The sequence below is a fragment of the Cydia pomonella genome, chromosome 20 (genome assembly GCF_033807575.1).
Source record: "Cydia pomonella isolate Wapato2018A chromosome 20, ilCydPomo1, whole genome shotgun sequence".
Lineage (NCBI taxonomy): Eukaryota > Metazoa > Arthropoda > Insecta > Lepidoptera > Tortricidae > Cydia > Cydia pomonella.
Window position 1 is genome coordinate 14,930,940 of NC_084722.1, and position 9,752 is coordinate 14,940,691.

The window sequence follows — 9,752 nt, forward strand, 5'->3', positions numbered from 1 at the left end:
CCGTGTCATAGGACGCACGCAGTCAAAGCGATGGACTAAATGTTCATAACCGCACACAATGTTACTCACTACAATAATTAATTATTGTTAATGTTATTTTATGTTACTTACTAGGTACGAATTTCTGTTTGACCCAATGGTTGACTGGTAAAGAATGTCTTAAGGCATTAAATCCGCCATTTGTACAATTTTATATCTTACAATAAAGCTTAAATAAATAAATAAATGTTATATTTATATATATATATATTTAACAACGTTAGCTGGTTAAGCCATTAAGGGTTCAAACTAATTTGGTTGTGGAATACTTACTCTATGTAATGTCAAATGTAATGCGAATCCAAAATGACCTAAGCAACTGATGTCCGTGAATATACTCATATGTTTTAATTAAATTATATAACCAAGAATGCGGCAAAGCAAAGCTAAATATGTCAGTGTAGAATAGGGTTGTTTCCAATTTTTTTAAAGTTTTAAACGCTTGTATTACGTTCTATATTAACTAAAAGTTGCCCTAAAATTCAACTTATATACTAAAAACGGCTTTAAATATGTTAAATTAACAAAATATATTTTGACAGATGCTTTCGCGCCCAAAACGCTCTTTGAAAATTGTGTGACGTCACAGTTTACGGTTTGACACATAATTACATACGCACGTAGAAGATACGAACTGTCAACTTACATTTGTTGTTTATCGCCCAACTGTCAACAGTGTCAATCCGAGAGTTGTGACGTCATCAGAATCTTCAATGACGTTTCGAGTTTGGTCACGTGACGTGTGCCAAAAGATATTTTAAATTCAATATTTACAAAAATATGGTCATTACAGGTCCCCTAAAAGTAGTTTAACATGTTCTTATAATCCAAAAGAATTTATTGGGATACAATTCTGCCCTAAGATTTGTAGATGGAAACAACCCTATTACCTGAGACGGAGATTCTACCGACTCTATTTTAAGCAGCTGCTGAGATTGACACCTCAACTAGAAGCGCCAATTATCTCTCCCATAAACCATCACGAATCCTCTTTCCAATTTCTCACCAAGCAATCGCGTAAGTACTCCGCCAACGGCTTGTTCTCGCAATATCTCACTTAGATTCCAAATGGTATCACGTAATTTCATCCCCCTGAGCTCCTACGGGCCTTTTCTTATAAATAAACCAACATATATGTGGCAATAAATTTTCCAACTCTGAGATTTGTACGTTTCTATAATTTAATTCGCGTTTTGTTAAAGCATACTGTTATTGGCGATGGCATTGAGTTATCGCGTTTTGGATTTTCATACGTTTAATTGGCTGTGTATGGCGAAATGTACACTTTAACCGAGACAGGCAGTCTGGTGTAACCGACCCTGTCACTTGTCAATATTTAAAAATATTAAAAAGTTTCGTTTTGGACACTTCTGAAAAAATCCAGGAATCAAGAGACGCCTCTCACATGTCTATTATGAAGTTTTTGATACGACTTTTTGAGATTATTTGGAGATCCTTTCACGTGGAAAGTACTTATCTTATTATGAAGATTACCACTTATTTCCATCGTCACATAAGTTGAATACGCAATCCTCAATGGTGAGAAATGCTGGCCCTTTAAAGTGATCCTTGATACCTACGTCCTTTAAAATATCTATCGTAAATGTCAGTTAGTGTCAGTAAAACGCAGTAAAAGAACGTAGTGATTATATGCTCTTTGGCAGTAGAATAAAAGAAAAATGCTACACGCATTATCGAAAGTCGGTAAAAAGTAATTTTCTATTACCTTAAAAAACGATAAGTGCCCAAAGTTTTTTTGAATTTTGGCGCTTGTAAATTTAAGTCGTTTCAGTAGTAGCACAATATGTAGGTACGTACTTACAAAAAAAACCTGTCGAGTGCGAGTTCGTTTAACGTCCATATATATGCTAAATTATTATTGTATATAATGTAAAATGATTTACGACACTCTTTTTAGCCGCAGCACAGGTTCAGCACACGCCAGACTGCTAGCAGCAGGGGGCCTACCGCGAACCACGTGTTGCCTCCCAGTCACACTTACGTACGAATTTACGAGTGCGACAGAGAGGCAACACGTCGAACGTGGTTCGCGGTAGGCCCTCAGGTTCTAGGGAGTCAGGCGCCTTCCCGTCGGTACATACCGGTACCTTCCTGGAACCGCCACACACCACCGCACTCTGCGCGTTGCTGCCTGTCTGCGACTCGGCGTCCGGGCTTGCAAATACAAATACAAATTCTTTATTCGTCGACCATAGGTGTACACAACATGTTATTGCATATGATGGTAGATGAGCTTAAGTTAAAGATTTAATCTGCATCTGAATTTGGCAAGAATGTTCCACGAATGCATATACTTATCTCAGCAATCACTTGATTTCTTTTCATTGCCTGTTTGTTATATAAGGCATGACGTAATTAACATATCATACCTTTTTCCCCTAGTTAAATAAGCACCTACATCAAATAATTAATTGTTCTTTTTAACCATTGCATATTTTTGTTGCAATTTGTGGATAATGTCGTTGGCTATGCATTACGTTTATTTTAATTGTACTACTAAATGTAACATTATATTGTTTAGTTGTTTTTTATCCCTAAAATGAATAAATAAAATAAAATAATAAAAGGAAATTGTTCCACTCTGTCGTACCCAGGGGCATACGAAATTATTTATTTTTTATTTGCGTTCCACATAGGTGTCCCTGCGGCATTGACGTCGACGTCCTCGGACTCTCCTGCCAAAGGAGCGCCGGCCTCTTCTCTAGACACGCCGCGCTCAACGACATTCTCCGCCGGTCTCTTGCCTTGCCAGCGTCAACGTGCCAGCTCTACTCGAGCCCCCCGGCATTATAAGAGATGATGGTAAGAGACCGGATGGAATGACACTAATTCCGTTGAAGGGACGGGTGCTGGTGTGGGACGCCACCTGTGTAGACACCCTAGCCCCGTCTCATCTCCACGGCACTTCTGCTAAGGCTGGCGCGGCGGCAGAGGCGGCCGAAAAATTAAAAAAAATATTATTTAGTAATATAGGGGTCTCGACGCCGAATACTATTGCGTACCATTGGGCGTCGAGACCCTTGGTCCGTGGGGTCTTCAGCGAGGAAATGCTGCTAGCGTCTACGGCACCATGCCGCAGGGGGATAGTTTTTAGTATTTTATTTTAAGACAAGTATTATTTATTTTTAGATCTAGGTTTTAACTTTTGTAGTTTGGTTTTTAGTACAATAAATATTTTTGATAAAAAAATGTAATGAAATATTCATGTATTTTGATTCATTAATCAAAACAACAAGGCCTAGTTTACCCTATTCAGCTGTTACATATATTTGAACCTTAATATTATCAAGATACAGTGGCTTTTAAAAGGACATTGGTGCTTTGCCTCGTGCTTAATACGAGAGCTGACCGCTCGCATAAAAGAAACAAGGGCTCTGAGGCCTATAAATGATTTCAGAAAATTCGTACTATAGAAATCTGGTTAACCACTTCGTTTGTTCGTTCGTCTATGTAGGTACCTCTCTAACTCTTGCAATTCCGAAAAAAAATTCGAATCATGTCTCCGTATTTTCCCATTACCCAGACCATAAACCCATAGCTCGCATGATCCGACGAAAGCAAAGACGAATGTCAAAACATCGTATCCTGAATAAAATATAAGCGAGACGAGTGCTCAGTTTCGAGATATAATGCTATTGATAAATTTACCAACGTCTCTCACATGATATTAAGGGGTGGCACATTGCCACCCTTGCCCGATCTATTATTATGCTGGGCAGGTCGCGACGTATGGACTTAGGGTTGGCGATTGCTTGTAAAGAAGATTGCGAGATTTTTTTTTAATGTTAATTGATTATCAGGCAGTCATGATTATCAGAGTTGAATTTTATAGCTATTGTCGACTCCATAGCTCGCTATGTCTTACCGTGCGATAAAAACTTCGATGCCTGTTGATTATAGCCCGTTTTTTAGCATTACAAGGAAGGTAAACGATTGTGACGTGTCCCTTTTATTAAAAAAACACTTTAAAAAATAAATTACGGTAAATATGTAACAATTATAAATCATATGCGATCATTTACATTATTTTGCTTTCGTATGTAATAGTTATTATTAAAAAAAAAGACATGCCAAGATTGTTTAACCTTTTTCTAATGCCAAAAAAATGAACTATATGGATTAATGATAATGTAATGAACTAGTGCGTTGCCAATAAATAATATATTAATAGTGCGAATACTTCTCATTAGTTCTAAGTATTACAAAAACATCCGACCCTCATGCATGATATTGAGTTTTTCTCCAGAACACTTTTTATACTACCGTACTTTTTACCATCAACTGTAACGTAATCTGGGATCCGACAAAATATCAGAGCTTTGCTTTGCGGAACCTTTTTATTTTTGCTGCACAGTGATCAGCAAGTAAATCCATTTTTCGAAGTACCTATATTATTATAGTTTTGGTCTGACTGTAATTTATTTGTAAATTGTGTGTTTTTCAGCATGCAAATAAACGTTTTATCTACTTATCTATCTATATATCTATCTGCGTCATAGAAAAACGGGCTTGTGGCAGCCCTGGCCGCCAACCCGCCGGGACGGCACCGATGACTTGTCATTAATAACGACAGAGGAAATGTATCAAAAGGTGACGCGTGTCCCTCCGCTGTCTGCCGCTTATTTATGATCAACAATCCGGGAAACAATACTTTTCTATCCTGTATACATTAGCTGGCCTTTTGTTTGTTTGCTAAATTAAATATGGAGTTCAGTCTTAAGCGAGACCCTACACAAGCGTCGTTTGAGCGTCAGCGTCTAGTCAGCGCTATGGAAAATGGCGTCGCTGCGCTGTTGCGCCAACGCTGCGTCGAGCAGCAGCCTAGACGAAGCCGCTCGGAAGACGCTAGTGTGGGGTGAGCTTAAAATGCATGGCTCTGCGACTACCCTTTTACTCTCATCTGTACGAACATATCGGAACATTAATATATTTGAAAAGAGGCACGCGAAGTGCAAGTGTACACTTTTCTCGAAGCGCTTCGTCGTTGTTTTGAACCCTCATAACTTGGGTTTGGATTATACCAGATAAACAAAAATCACGGGATATGATGTCAATAGTGGACCCTGGACCTATTAAATATAGAAGACCAGCATATTTTTTTTTTTTTCTTTTATTCAGAAACAAACAGTCATTCAATAACATTGAACAGTAGATTAAGCAGCAGTAAATTGACCTATAGTTTCCTTAATTTACATATCAAAAATACGAAGCTAATGCACTTAAGCATATGGACGTAACGTGAAAAATGTATTCACTGTTCATTACTTTTCTTGTATACAAAAGTCAATGAAACGGCCAAGCCACATATTTTGACTAAGTGTAGAGTTCCTATAATATTTACCATAAATAATAATAAATATTATAGGGACATTCTTACACAAATTGACTAAGTCCCACGACAAGCCAAGAAGTCTTGGGTACTCAGACAACCATATAATATCCAAATATACAAATATTTTAATAAATAGAGAACATCCATGACTCAGGAACTAATCTGTGCTCATCACATAATTAAATGCCCTTACCGGGATTCGAATCCAGGACCATCGGATTCATAGAGTCACTACCCACTAGGCCAGACTGGTGGTGGTGGTTTATAAGACAAATAAAGCAATAATTTAATAAATCATGATTATTTTAATCAGCCTTATAACATTATTAATAATGTAATTAAGAACATATCATAAGAACATATGTACTCGTATCACAAAGACATACCAATCTACGATCATTCAAAAAACAACCGCACCATCAGTCTTGGGCACCGTAGGGTAAAGGCGCCCATAGCTGTCACGTACGAAATATGGGTATACAATTTACACAATATCGTCATATGTCAGGGTGTCACTTGGCTCCCGAGGCGTCTACCCCAATTACCGTTGGAATTGTTTCATCGTTCTCTATCTATTACTTTTGCGACTGGGGAGTAAGGGACAAAAAATAGTTTTTGTTTGCAATTAGGATGATTGATTTGGCTTGAAAGGTAATTTATTGCGCTCGAATTGCGTAGTGTCGGGTGTTTTAGGTTGTTTATTTTTATTATTGTCGGTTATTATGTTTTTTAGCATTGCGGTTAATTGAATAATTTATTTTTGATATTTTACAGCCTGTGATGTTGAAATGCCCTATTGGGTGGGTCATATATTCTAAGGTGATAGTAAGATTTTATATTATGGTGCATTGTGGGAACATTGGCTGTTATAAAATTGTATACAACATCGTGTGACAGGGACATCATAATAGTATTGATAGTAATTTATTAAGTTGTCTCTGTCACACGATGTTATATAACATTTTATAACAGCCAATGTGGGAGTACTATTACCCAAAGTTATCAGGCCACTTCTTCTCATATTTATTTATTTAAACTTTATTGCACAGAATATATACAACAATGTACAAATGGCGGAATTAATGCCAAATGGCAGTCTCTACCAGTCAACCATACCCACAGAGATACCTAAAATTGGTGCAGAGAAAGAAATCTATTGAATGAATAAAAGCAAACCATACCTATAAACTACATATATAAATAATAACAATATATAAACTTCCACATATTTTAAAATGTAGGTGTTAATGTAATTCATTACTTAACAAGAAATATTCATTTCATAATAAAATAATATATCCCGGGCAACACTGTAAAATGTGGGTGCGAATAAAAAAATCGAATATTTTTTTTGTTTTGTATCGTAATATAATAATGATGGATATTATTCGAACTCTTGTTTTAGCAAATGCTTAGGTAACATATGCTTGAAAGAAAACTTGGAGCATATCCATATCGTGAAGCTCATATATGAAATACCTATATATTATTATATACCTACATTAAAAAAGTACAAAGTTCGCGTGAATATATTCTGAAATAACATGAAGGTAAAACTTTGTATGAAAATCGATGAAGCCCTTTATGTTTTTCAATAATTGGCCGGTAGACAGCTAAAAAATTTTATACCTACGTGTATTTTTAATTAAGTTAAATTAAACAATGAATCAAACCTACCCCTTCTCGATCATAGTCCCCAGCATATGTGTAAGTAATGGCTCGAGCTCCTAATTTATGCGCACACGAACAAAACCAATACAGGCGTCTATAAATTCACGGCGACGTCCGAAACACTTGAAGTCTTAACTACCTCCACGTAGGTGTGGTAGGGATGGGGTTAGGTAAGAAATATAGTGCTGCTAAGGTTTACTAGATAAAGGTTAGATAAGATAAAGATAGTTTATTTTCGAAAAGGCATTCTACAAAGCGCTTATGAACGTCAAATGAAGCTACGCCGGCTCTAACCCTAAACCTCTTCATCGGATTGATACCAGTTAGCTGTTTTTGCGCATCATTTCACTCCAAGTTGTCCGCACAAGTAGCAATTAGTCCAAGTGAAACGCCTGCGCGAATGACAGCTAACTGATATGATTCCAATATCATTTTAATATAGGTTTTATGTCAGTACATAATTCATAATATATAGTCAGTATATATTCATAATTTGTCTCAAGCTAACCAGCACCACCTAAGCAACCACATAAAAATAAATTGGCCATCCTGATCTCAAAGTCTGGCACATAACATCACTACACGGCTGGGAAGGAGGCTGCGATACGGGTGGATTTACACCGCTCATTTGTTTGCGATGACCCCGCGCCATCGCGTCTTGCTTAGTCTAGGCTTATATATCGTTTTATAAATAATTTATTTTTAAAGAAGAAAAAAAAAGACGGGGTATTAGCAACATATCGTAGCTCTCCAACGGATGGACCAATATGAGTGTGTTTTCATAAATCGAAAGTGTTATCGGTCGATATAGGTTTCAACTCAATAGATGATGCTGTTTTAATTATGTTAGCAATTTTTTTATAATGTAAAAGATATCATCATATTACTTTTTAACAGAAACTTTGTGTTCCATCTTTAAAACTTCTCAGCTACCTAATTATTATTTTCTCAGAATAAAAATTTGCGCGTGGTCAAGTCTTATCGGTATTTTATTCTGCGGCGCTATCATGGTCGCATTTTTATCACTTGGCATGTCATGTGTCACTTTCGCACTTACATACTCGTTAGAGTCTTAGAACGCGACAGGCATGGTGACAGATGATAAAAAGCCGACCATCTTTGGTTGGGTTTATTAGGTACCTACGTGATGGGTACGAGATAAAATATTAGTTTCTGGTTATCAGGTGGTGTCATAAACATATGTATATATTAACATTAGCATTAAGATAAAAATTGACACTAACACATAATGATCCAAGTTGGTCGTGAATAAATAATTTATTATTATTATTATAAACGGACATATATTGTTATCCACACCTCCAAATTTTATTAGTATTAGTACTCTGACATTGGGGACCTTTTACATCTCCAGATTTAATGTGTTTTTAACCATAGAGACTATACATCTCTATTGTATTGTATTAATTATTTATTTTAAGATTATTATAATGTAATGTTTGCCCAGGTATTGGCTGTTGTATTTATAAATGTTGTTATGTATTTTACAGTACATATGGGGCTACTTTATAGCACTAGTGCGAGAAGTAGCATATTATGTTACTGTGTCGAACATTTAAAGGGCCATATGTACTGTAAAACGTTGTACGATACATGTGCGAATAGGTAATTCGCAACTCGTGTCGATTTAAAACACTCCCTTCGGTCGTGTTTTAATTTATCGCCACTCGTTTCGAATTTCCTATTTTTCGCACTTGTATCGTAATGTACTATTTCATGTCACTATATGATGTTACTATAAATGTTGTATTGAATTGTAAAAGAGCCCTTGAGGCCTACTTGCAGAATAAATTTTTGAACTTTGAATTTTGAATCGCATAATAAACGCGTCAACCGCCTTAGCCCCGCAGTACTTTACTATTACTACTAAAAAATTTGCAAAAATTAGAAGACTTGCATACAAACACAACAGCGTATTGTAGCTTGTAAAACATGTAACCCCACCTTAATCAGTGACGTGTTAACGGAAGGTTTGTATGACCGTTTTAATATTAAGCCCGTTGGCGATATTTACGCGCGGTATTAGCGGCCCCATTACAAGAGCACTTACCCTAACTTTTTGCTAACTGCTTTCTTACGATAATGGGAATAGTGTTTAAACTTTATTATGTTTTAAAGATTCTTAGTAAAAGTATTGGAAAATATAAACAAAGAACTTTATAAAAAGATTTTAGAACTTAAGATTTTGAACTAAGTACTTAAAATCTGTAAAAGGTTTATGGTTTGAGTTACAATTAACACCTTAAAATATAGAAACATACTTCGTTAGAAGAATATAAATTAGTACTTCGTGAACGCCTCAAATTATACACCGTGTTTTTTTGATTTCCGTTGATTTCAAGGGTGCATTCCTGAGCTTAAATTAAGTAACTTTCTCAAAGACACCGGTATTCTAATTAACTGCATTTCCTTGATAATCAATAATTTATTTTTATCTTATAAAACCCTTACGAGCGTATACACTTGCCTTAGGGCCTGTTTACATATTCATTAGAGTATAAATAAAACCACCAAAAATGTTTAATAAAATTATTAGATTTCTTCCCAAAGTTCTATTACTTTAATGCTTGTTTATTATCGTCTAGAAAATGTAAATACCATATCTCCATTTATCTTTGAATTAGATAAATTTCAGCAGCTATGTTTACAGAGAACAATTCAAGGGTGC

The 9,752-nt window shown here is 36.0% G+C and overlaps 1 long non-coding RNA gene across 1 annotated transcript; it reads left to right on the forward strand.

The window, feature by feature from the left end:
• Positions 1–1,511: 1,511 nt before the first annotated feature.
• LOC133529397 (uncharacterized) lies at positions 1,512–4,155 on the forward strand. The gene is made up of 2 exons (XR_009801129.1): positions 1,512–1,578; positions 2,697–4,155. It is a non-coding gene; the product is annotated as an uncharacterized LOC133529397 (long non-coding RNA).
• Positions 4,156–9,752: the final 5,597 nt, after the last annotated feature.